This window comes from Psammomys obesus, unplaced genomic scaffold, assembly GCF_907164565.1.
Source record: "Psammomys obesus unplaced genomic scaffold, mPsaObe1.curated_primary_1811, whole genome shotgun sequence".
Classification (NCBI taxonomy): Eukaryota; Metazoa; Chordata; class Mammalia; order Rodentia; family Muridae; genus Psammomys; species Psammomys obesus.
In genome coordinates, this window is record NW_026585504.1 from 11,805,749 (window position 1) to 11,817,932 (window position 12,184).

At 41.3% G+C, this 12,184-nt stretch overlaps 1 protein-coding gene across 11 annotated transcripts in view; it reads right to left on the reverse strand.

Annotated features, from left to right (window-relative positions):
• Sema6d (semaphorin 6D) overlaps positions 1-12,184 on the reverse strand; it is a 563,349-nt gene that overhangs the window by 358,383 nt on the left and 192,782 nt on the right. The gene's annotated exons all lie outside the window — the stretch shown is intronic.

Here is a 12,184-nt window from a genome sequence, read left to right on the forward strand (position 1 = left end):
CACACACACACACACACACACACACACACACACACACACACACACACCATTCACTGGATGTCACTTGAGAGACTCTGGGACATCTCAGTTATGTTCTGAAGTACCAAGTCATTTCCTGATTCGAAGGTACATAAGACTGGATTTCCTATGCACACAAGTTATCTATTTGTTAGCTCTGGGGTGATAGATACCTGTTCACTATTTTCCACACATGACATATATATAAATTCTGAGATGTTTTAAAATTAGAACATACTGTGTTATTGTGCTTAGTCCCTGTGATGTAAGTATGTGTTTTAGAAGCATATGACTGTGCACATTAACTTCTTGATAGGAAGAAAGACATCAGCTTTATATTTACCATCTGCTGGATTTTTTTTGTGAATAAATATATACTGGATGTTTCATATATTTTTTGACAAAAAAAATTGGGCAATATTAAGGATGAAAGTTTTCAATTTGGCCAATTTGTAAAAATGTAGGTTTTTGAGACCTTCTTTCCTAAAGATCCTTAATCAGGGCTCCAGGATAGATCCATTCCGGAATAGGCCATCTTGTTGCACCTCACCCAAAAAGCCCAAGAGTGAGCAGCCGAGGACATGCTGAGATGCAGTCAGTGAGAAAGGCCCTCTCTGTGTGAGATGGCACCTTGTTGTGTTCACTGATTCTGCTAACGTAAGCCGAGCACCTAATTTAGCAGGAGAGTTTATTGGAGGGCAACAGCTGTGGTGTTTAGAAGGGAAACTGGCTTTTAAGACTCAGAAACCACCAACAAGAAAATAGGTAAGATTTGTGTGGATGACAGAATCATCTCACACTTATTTCAGTTGTGCTTTGAATAAATAATATGAAATACAGGAAGCCAAACACATATATTTTGCTGTCATTATTTAGCTGAAATCATTAAGTAAAAATGTTTTGCATAAGGGGCTTGGATCTTTTCCTCCTTAGAGAGGGTCATGTGTTTTTGTTGTTGTTGTTTGTTTGATTGATTTGTCACCCACACCAGAACATTCAAGTTTTCACTTTTAAGTGAATTCTTAAGTGTTAACAGCCTTTGGTTGATGACATCAGGGCGCTATTTGCAACCTTGTTTCTGCTTCTAATATTGCAGCCTCAGACAATGCCGTGGCTTTATATCTATACCTCACTTTTAAGTTCTATGAAATAAGAACGCTGATCTAAGAAATTCTGAGTATTCTTTCAGCTCCAGTATCCTAGAAAATGCTGATATGATGATTATGTCGAGCTGGACATGCACTTTTAACTAATGTTATGTGGAAAGAAGCGAAGTCCAGATAGCCATGATAGTCATTTATTCACACACACACAAAAAAAAAATCACTTTTTCTGTAGGATCAAAGGTTGAACCCAGAAATTCAATTCATAGATCAATGCATGTTTCGCTCTAACCCACAATAAGGTTTTACAGCTCTATTCCCAGTGCTTACTTGCTTATGACCAAGGAGTGTTCCTGGCAGGATTTTCCCTTCTTGGCTGAGAGAGAAATACAGTGTGTCCTTCGGGGTTTTCTCCCAGATTTTCTCAGGGAAGGAACATATGCCCAGGTCCCAAGAGGACTATACTCCCACACTCACAGCTGTTCTGCACACGAAGAAGAGCTATATACAAGCTTAAAACATACTCTGTGTTTATGAAAACGCTCTGGGGTACGTTCAGATGTGTTCCAGGGACCTTTCTATTACCAAACTATTGCTAGGTTATCTTCTAAAACCTTCCTAGACTCAGACATTAATATTTTAAGTTCATCACAGATCCCCATTTATTTGTTCAAAGTTCAGCACTTGGCAAGAACAACACTCATCTCTTGCTTTCCTGTAGAATACTGTCTTATGAGAACACAGGAGTATACATCAGGAGTGAAAGAGGGGTAGAGACTCCCCAAGGGACAGGTCCATGTTTCCTGGGTTGTCCTGTTTGAAATTTTTAAATAGGTTAGGAGGGTATCTGTTATTTTAGCATAAATTAGTTTATCCAAATCACTTTTTCTGTGTCTTTTCTTATTGTCTCGACACTTCCTTGCTTATCTGAAACATTACTTCCCTCTAACAACCAGATCACACTCATCATTCTTACTTTCCAAGTTCTTATCTACTGGCCGAAGTATTCACAGAACAAACCTTTTATTCCTCCCCAAGTGCTGGAAGTAGAAGATTTTTACATATCTACCCAATGCACAAATCAATTAGCTTAGCTTCATTCTATTGGTAAAAAGAGATTTGTAAAAAAAAGAAGCCAATGAGTGATGGGTTAAAAAAAAAAGAGTTGCTAATCAGAAGGAACCCAGAAAGGATAGAATCTTTAGATGGTTGAGTCTTCCATTCTTTCTAAGACAGTGTTAAAAATATGTGCACGCACACATATAGAATAATATTATTACATTCGATTCTTAGAGAGTACTACTAAGTAGATAAATTACTGTCCCTAATTTACAGGCACACTAAATATAATCCCCCAAAGGGTAAGTTAACTAATAAGGTGAACAAGCTAGTTGGCAGCTGTCATGCTTAACCCAGGATTTCTGCAGATGTCAAATTTCAACAAGGGTTTCTTATCCACTACCCTTTCCCAGTTTGATTCTATGTAGCAGATACAGAAAAAGATTTGGATGAACCTTATTTGCGGTAGGGGATCTAGACCATCTTATTGATAGATGGCAGGCCCATGACCATTGAGTCAAGATCCCATCCACCGCTGTACTTCCAGGACCCATCCTTTTCCTCATGGTGAGTGTAGGGTAGTGGGATGAAGGATTGATATTTTTATAGAATGAAAGCACTAGAGACGGGGTGAATCTGTCAATATCTGATCTTGAGCCAAGTGACCAGACAGATAGACTTTGCCAACCACGTTAGATCTTTTAACTTGAATAATGAGTGTAGCCCGGTGGTTGTAAAACACAAAAGTCTAGTTTCCCACACTATGCACTCCACTTCCCTACTGTAAAGGACACCTCCCCAATCTTATGCACCTTCTATGAGGCATGTGTCATCTTCAAGAAGGTTGACAGGAATGGGGCTGATGAATGAATGAGTCTGCCCTTCTATGGAACAGAAACAATTCTGTACCCACATGTGAACCTTTTCCAAATATTCTCCTAACAGCGTCAGTCTAATCAGTGGTTCTCAACCTGTGGATTGAGAGCATGCATGCATATTAGATATATACATCATAATTTATAGTAGTGCCAAAATTACAGATATGAAGTAACAATGAAGCAATTGTTTGTTTGGTTGGTCACCACAACATGTGAAATGATGCTAAAGAGTCACAGCATTAGGAAGGTGGAGAACCACTACTCCAGCAATATCACCATACTCCGTAGTAATTCTCCACCTTGAAAAGTATCTTTACATGTATTATTCTCAAGCACCATTAAAAAGAAAAAACTAAATAGTATATCACAGTTTTCATTTTAAAATGGCAGATATGTTGACTTGTGCTTCATTTTCGGTAGTCATTTTAGAGAAGTGAATAACAGAAGTATGTTCACGCACCGCATGGATGCCTTAACGTCCTGACACAGATGAAGTTGCTCCTCAGTGTCTCCTGTGGGCTGATTCCAGCAGCACCTATGGGTATGTAACTCCGTGCATCTCAGGTCCCCTGGATTCAAGCAAAACTTATATGTTGCTCACCTTTGATATATTGTAAACCATGCACATGTCACTTAAACTACATAAAGCTCTGTGATTTCTGTTTAAACAGTCATCCAAATGTACTGTTGGAGAGTAAATACAATAGTCTACATGTTCAGCGGGGAAGCCTGGCTTTCCCCGTAATTTCCGTTGGTTGGTTGAGCCCACAGCCTTAGAACCCATGGATACAGAAAGCACACTGCATAGAGTGAGCAGTTATCAGAGAGAAGCTAATCAACAGAGCCATCTCCTCACATACCAGAAGATAGGCATTTGGGAGCGAGAGCCTTTAAGATATCCTCTCCGCAAATGGCAAGCACACAACACATGATAATTAATCACATTGACCATGTTGTATATAAGGTGTCCAGGCTTTCTTCTCTCTGATGAACATTGTCCAGACCTCAGTAATTACCACTCTGCTCTCTGTAGCTGTTTGAAATGTTTAGATTGCTCATGTAAATGCCATCGTGCAGAATTTTACTATTTATGACTCACTTCACTTGACGTCTGTCAAGGTTAGTCCACATGCTTGCAAATTATCAAGATTTCCTTAGTTTTGGGGCTAAAAATGTTTATATGTAGTATGTGAAAGTAATACTTATGCACACTGAACATACTCCTCATCAAATGGCTCAGATGAAATTATCTATGTCATAGTTATCTGGCTGCCTGATTTTGTCACAATCTTTGTCTGCATATAGGCTGTTTCCTGTCCTCAGTCTCTCTGACAGTTGATGAGGGTCACTTGCCTCCAGATGTGAAATGCTGTATGTAACACATCAATAACATATACACTTCACTCAAACCTCTTATCAAATTCTATCCATGCAGTCACAAAACAAGAAATTAAGGGCTATAAAGAGGAGAGAGGAATGAACGAATGTCAAAGCACTTTCTTTCTAGAGAGCAGCTCTCGAGGCTCCTCACACAGGGCTGTGAGTGAGCCCGCACTGCACTTCTGAATCGGTTGCTGCAGGCCGTGAGTCTCTGCATCCATAGGCATTATGTCCTTTTCACACTTTGGAGCTGGCAGATGCTGCTTCTGCTAGGAAGGTGTCTGGAAATCCACTTGAAGTCACGAGGAGTCATAACTCACTTATGCAAGTGGCAGACCCCTCTGGATGACATCTTTTACTCTGAAGAATGATTGAGAGAAGCATGGAATGGGGCCAAAAACTGACGACGAAATGCTAGCACGACAGCAGTTTACAGGAAGCCTCCAGCTAGAGGAGCGATTTTACTCTAGTCCAAGGAAGAGCAAACTCAGGCATCAGGAAACAAAAACCAGGGAGGCAAGAACTGTCCTGGTCTCAAGAATGAATTGTGTTACAATAAAGAAGGTGGTAGGAATTTACTCACTTGGACTCTCCATGCTAGTGAGTACTGGGCCGTGATATGGCTACTCTTCATGCTTGGCCTCTAAAATTATTTGACTGTTAAACTTAAACTGTTCCCTTAAACTGAACAGAGGAAGTGGCTGTACAAACGGGAGCAAGGTGACTGAAGATGTGGTCCTGGCTCGCCCAAGGTAGTTCTCTATAATCCGTTCTGATTATGTTGCCTTGACCATGATCCTTCCATCAAATCCTTTACAATTAATTCTCAAACTTTCAGTTTTGTTATACCAAGTTCAAGGCACCTCTCTTTCCTCCCCTGGGGCTACCTTACTCCTCCTAACAATGTGAGACCCTTGCCTGCTTCTTAGAAGAGTTTCCAGCTTTTCACAATCACCCTGCCCATTAGCCCTAGCCGCAGGGGCTCCTTCACTCATGCAGCACTTCCTGTTCACCATGTTTTCAGCTCTATCTTTTCTTCTTCTAGAAAAGCTGCTCTCTTCCTGTGGGCAAGTTTTCTGCATGCCCATGCAGAAACAGCTACTTCATCACCTGTGGGGCCAAGACATTCTTGTGGTACCTTGTTCATGTCTCTACCTGACCACTTAATACTCTTCACTGGATTTTTTTAAAATATGTTTTAACTCACAAACATTCAAATTTCTAGACAGTCAGAGTAAATGCCTATAAAAATACCTTTGAACCCAGAATAACTAGCAAAGTGCCTGATTTACTGGTTTCATAAATACAAGGAAATTGAAACAAAGAGTACATGAGTCACTAACTTCCTTCTCATTGCATCTTAGCAAAGCAGCTGAGGGCCTTCATCATTCTCAGTGATGCTGTGGAAGCCTTCCTAGAAGACAGCAGATCAGAGTACCAATTTGCCATCTGTAACCAAAAACCATTCATCATCTTCAGCAATTTCTATTTTACTATTAATGACACTCCTCTAGATTGCTCAAATTTCCCTAGATCAATGTGTTCAGTTCTGGCTCTCTGACATCTGATCAGATTGTGCTGGACTGAAATTTGGAGTAGTCAACTGTTGTAACCAAAGTTGGAAAAAGCTCAGAATCTAGCTGAATTTTAGGTCTTTCTTGGGGAAAAGAAATGAGCATGTATAGCCAACAAACCTGCCTTGAAGAATAAAGATGACTGTGAATGTCAAGATCTTTAAAGGTTCTCAGGAAGTAAGTACAATGATAAAAATTTTGCAGAGTAGCTTTCACACCCACTCCCCCAATTCTAGGCCTCCAAACGAGGGATCACTCACACTGGATAGGGTTTTTCCACCAGCATCAACTTGGGGAGGCTCTCTGCTTCCCCCTGAACCATCACTGTTACTGGTGGAAGTGTGCTTTTTTTTCTCATGACTTGTAGGGCACAAAGGAAGCTATGGGAGTTGGAATGAGAATGGACCCCATAGGCTCATATAGTTGAATATGTGTTTCCCAGTTGGCGGAACCATGTAGGAAGGACTAGGAAGTGTGGCCTCTTTGGAGGAGGTATAACACTGGGCACGTCAAAAGCCCATACCAGGTTCAGTCTCATTTTCTTTCTCCTTCCTTACTGAAAATAAGATGTGATCTTTCAGATCTTTCTGCCTTTTCTGTCTGCAACCAAGTTAAATGCTTTCTTTTATTAGCTGCATTCCTCATGGTGTCTCTTCTCAGCACTATAACAGTAACTAAGGCAGGAGCTGAGAGCCAGCTTCTGGGAACTGTGCTATAAAACGTGGCTTTTGTCTTCATAGCTACAGTTGTAACTTGGGCCTTAAATTCCTAAGCCTGTGCTTATTTCAGCCTTCATAGATGGCCTTCTGATTTAGTGAATTCTTCATTTCAGTGTATTCTGTATATAATGGCAACAACCATCTCACAAACTTCAGAAATGCAGAGAGGCCTTGTGATGAAACCCATAGTCAATGATCCACAGAGAGCCAGGAAGCCAGCCACACATCTTCCTGTACCAGGGACTTCATCATACCTCGTGCCTTTCTCTATTGTTTTAACTGTAGGAGTGTGTGTGTGTGTGTGTGTGTGTGTGTGTGTGTGTGTGTATTTTCATCCCACTCCACGTACCCAACCCATATAGATGAATCTGAATACACTCTCTGAGACATACTCAACTCCTCACCCTTCCTCACACCTCCATTCTGCCACACTCACCTCCATAATTAAATGTATCACTCTTTATCACGACTTGTTAGTTTATGCATCCTACTGATATATTTGATTGCAAATTCTCTACAGATCACACTTCCTAATAATTGTGTTTGTGTTTCGCCTCAGAAAGTAGTTATTGATCAGTTGTTTTGTTTGTTTGTTGTTTGTTTTGTTTTGTTTTCTGAGTTGATTTAGATTGAACAGTCAGGAACTCCCATTTACATTCTATGCTATTACCCAGCTGTTGTCAGTCTAGGAGGTGTATAGGGTAGGTAGATGTAGTGATTGCACTTTTTACACTTTTTTTTCAGGGCTCCTTATTTTCAAATAGAGGTTACAGGACAAAAGATTTGCACAATTATAGGTCAAATTAGTGCAGAAGCTAGGGAGGCTGGGCAAGCTTGCCAACCACCACTGGGATTGTGGAAACAAGCCTTTTGTTAAAATCTGTTTGGTTGTTTTTTTTTTTTTTTCTTTTCTTTTCTATTCACGAAGTCTAAACTCCCTTTAGTGAGCTGCAAGAATGTCATGTCCGCTTCACTGAACCGACCTTGTCTACCAGAGTGTACTAGCCTACAATGCATCACTGAATTTTTTCATGTCCTAGTAATCCTATAATTTTGTGCCTGCACACCTGCCTTCTTACTGGGGAACATTGATAAAGGTTAGCATCACTCTTACACATTCATTCTTGAGAAGAAAAAGTAGGTGGTGGAAGTAACAGGAGTTGTTGGCTTATGCCTTGGTTTGTTTATTTGTTCACTTACTGAACATTTATTGGCCCTTTGCCTTATGTTAAGCGATACAATACAATGTACCAGAAAGAAAACTTTGAAGCTTAAGGAAATGACATGGGATAAGGAGAAGATGGAACATGAGCAAAACATGTAATAACAAGGTAAATTAACATTTTACATGTGGGTGAGTGACGTGCATGCATGTGTGTGTGTATGTATAGAATGTTAGAGAAGGTGGGTGGGTACAGATAAGGAGTGACCCATACGATTTTCCACTTGCTGGCTGTGCGAGATTCTGAAAACGCTACAGACATTTCCTGCGGGTTGCTAACATCCCCCAAGTCTTTAGAAGGCTGTTATCCCCATCACAATCACTATTGTAGTTATCTTGAGTGAGGCTCCAGAGGATGGATCTCCCTTCCAAAGGACTACTCTCCGAACGAGAATATACTGCAGCCTCCCAATAATATCCAATACTACCAGTTCTCTGACGTGGGTCTTCTTATGCTATGGTGTGTAACTGGAAAGGGAAGAGGGTAAAAATCCCCAGAGAGAACAATGCCACCCTATACTGTACTTTTAGCACCCACTCTGTGTGGCTGTTTCGATTCAAATTACCCCCAAGCTAACTACTGTGGACATCCCATTCTTGACCACAGCAGCCACTTCACAGCCATTAGTGTCTATGGCTGCAGCTACTATGCATTACCATAATCAGAACCAAAGGACACTGTTCTAGAAAATGATCCGTATTTGTATTCATCAATTTATCATTATTAATATATGAGTTGTTTATATTCTGGGAACAGAGAGACAAGAAGTAAAAGATATCTATGTTGAAGGGCCTTTACTCTAGTGGGAAAGATAGACATTTAGAAATAGAATAAAGAACCATTAAGCTGTGTGTTTTCTGTACACAGATGCAAAGCTTCTGATTTTGCCTGAAGTTAAGAGGTAACCTGAAAAAAGAAATAATTTGAGGCTATTCCTCCAGAATTAGTTGTGGTTCTTCTTCTTTCTGATAAAGACTTATTTATTGTAATTTATGTGTTTGAGTGTTTGCCTGCATGTATGTATGTTCACTGTGTGCATGCAAAGCCTTGGAGGCCAGAACAAGATGTTGTATCCCTGGAACTGGAGTTACAGACAGTTGTGAGTCACCAACATATAGGGAACTGAACCCAGGTGTTTGGCAAGAGCAGCAAGTGCTCTTAACCACTGAGCACCTCCCGCCCCCCAGCCTCAGAGTAGTAACAAATATCTCGATAGTGAAAGCGGAAAGGGCTTTGGACATGAGAAGAACGATTCATGAAGTGTCGCAGGGCGTGGAAAAATCTTAGGACACGTAGGGGACCACAGGGGACGTAGTGTTATTGGAATGAAAGCTAAACTTCTGGAATTTGGGTGTGACGGCTAACTTGTATCGTTAAGTTGATGTGATTTAGAAGTACTGTGGAAACAATGCCATGGTGTGTCTGGGAGGGGTCATCTAGATTAGATTAACAGAGGTAAAGAAACCAACCCTAAACTCAAATGGTACCATTCATGTGGTTTGGGGTCCTGGGCGAAATACAAAGGAGAATACAGCCGAGTGCAAGCATTTATGACTCTCGGGCTCCCGAGTGTGGATGCAGGATGACCAGCAGCCTCGTGCGATGCCCTCCCAGTCATGATGGACAGCGTCTTCTAGAATGATACGCTACAGCAAACCCTTCCTTCTGTAAGTCACTTCTGCCAGGTATTCAGATGCAGTGGGAAAAGTAACTCATACATAGTGTGAAGACAGGTCACTGAGATACACTATGCTATGGGGACTGGGTCAGAAGATGGAGGGAGAAACAGAGCTCAGTTACCAGAACATGGAAATTGGGTTTGTGATCAAAAATCTCCCTCCTGATAGCTTTATTATCTTTTCCAAATCTTTAAGTCATTTCAATGTAAATATTAACAACACTGACAATATTTTCTAATTGTGTGTGTGTGTGTGTGTGTGTGTGTGTATTACATGGATCCATACATTGACGCAATACATGGCAGGTGTCAAACACCCCAAAATAAGATTTACAGTCATTCACACTACAATAAATGTTGGGTGATAATAGACTTGGACATCAAAATAAAATCACCGTCTGGTATAGAGACACAAGACACAAGATAATTAACAATGCCAACCACAGTAACAAGGACTGCTAATTCTGACAAGGCAGTGTATGTCAGACATGATGTTAAAAGCTTTAAATAAGCTTATTAATTTAATCTGTTCACCAATCCTGCAAGGAAAGCTGCCATTGATATCTCCCTTCCATCGATGAGAAAAACACAGCACATTTAATTATATAAAACACAAGTCATATGTGACAGAAGCAGGGTTTGAACCCAGGTACTTGGCTCCTGAATCTGTGTGTACCCTTAGCTCCAGATATTCTGTGTCTGTCAGGAACTCCTTAGCAGACGTTCGCTTAATCTCTTCCACTACAACATGGCTTCAGGATAATACTAAGCACAGCTAGGCAAATCAATGCCACCATGCTGTGTGTGATGGCATACGAGAAACAACCTGCCGGAGGCTGTCAAATGGCCACAGTGAAGATGGACTATCTCAGTAGAAAGTCCAACTCAAAATTCTTGAATCCTGAAGACATGGGTATGGTTCCAGAAAGCTGTCAACAATGGTGAGCTCGTGTTGGTCTTTTTCTTTGTACTTCTCCATCAAAGTAGCTGTCCCATGGAAAACCCCAAATGCCTTCTTTAGATTTGTATGAAATGTCTGGGAAGGATCAGAAAGTCCTGTCACCGTGTCCTACACACATGGTCACAGAGAAGCTGTTGCTAGTGTCTGGAGAACTGGCTCTCAACCTGTGGGTCCTGGCCCCCTTTGAGGTGTTGAATGACCCCTTTACAGGGGTCACCTAAGACATTATGATTCATCACAGCATCAAAATTACAGTCATGAAGTAGCAATAAAACTAATCATAGTTGGCGTCCTCCCACTGTCTTAAGGGGGCACGGCATTAGGAAGCTTGAGACACGGTTCTACATCAAGGTCTCTCAGGGCATGAAACCTTCCTGAAGACCCGCTGGAGCTCTCCTAGATGGTGTAGGAATGGGGAGGAGAGCATCATAGTCACACTTCAAAACCAACAAAACCCAGCTGCGGACCTACACAAACTCCCATTCCCTTAATTAAGACCTCAGAGTCACTTCTGCCACACACTCTCTAATGTCCCTGTGTTTACAGGACACTTTCCTTGCTGAATCACACACAATCTCCTTTTCCCAGGTTCTTCTAAACTTCTCTGCCTCTGACATTCATCTTGTACTGTCATTCACATCCTTCCCTTTTGATGAGTAAATTAATTCAATTATCCTGAACATTCATTTCAGTCCTCCAGAGCCCAGCTCTCCTCATAGGTTCCTGCACACCCAGGATAGAACGGTAGCCTGGTTCAGCATTGGGGGCAGTATTTTTTTTTTTCTTCCTGCTAACAGTGGGATAGAGTAATTGCAGGAGAGCACATGCTTAAGCCATTAAGGGCAAGCAGTTCTTGCTGGTTTCACATATTTGAAAGGCTCAAAGGCATATCAGGGGCATCAGCCAGCCAACAAAAAGGTCTAGGGGTATGGATTAAGGAAGACAAAGTGGCTTCTTTACAGTTCCCAAGCCTTGAGTTTTAGCAGGGTGGCAGCTGCCTTGGTGCCTGATTAAAAGGTCATTAGAGTGGAGTTGTCATGGGAATCTCCATAACCTAGAAAGTTCACTGAGTGGTTGAGGCCTAGAATGGTCACCTCTGTGACCTTCAGCAAATCCCTTAACCTCTTTTATTCCTCATTGCTATTTTCACCAAGAAAATGTAGATAATCGATAAGAATAATAGAAACTACAAAAGGTCTTCTTTAACTGAAAAATATTATGTATTTTTAAAGTGCCTTTGATGGGAATGGAGAGAGGGCTTAGCTGTTAGGAACAGTGGTTGCTCTTCCAGAGGACCAGGTTTCGATTCTCAGCACCCACATGGCAGCTCACAGCTGTCTGTAACTCCAGTTTCAGGAAAGCCGACACTTTCAAACACACATACAGGCAAGCAAAACACCAGTCATTAAAAAAAAAAATTCCCTTGAATTTGCAAATGATTCTTTATGATGAATTTCTGATAGGAAGTGGCTCTAGTGTTCTGCCAAGGGCTTTAGACCACAGAGAGCCCACTAACACTGGACAGGGTGATACATCTGTGAAGTTCACCTGGGCAGGCTGGTTCCAAAGCCACAATGGCCGCCTTACCCCA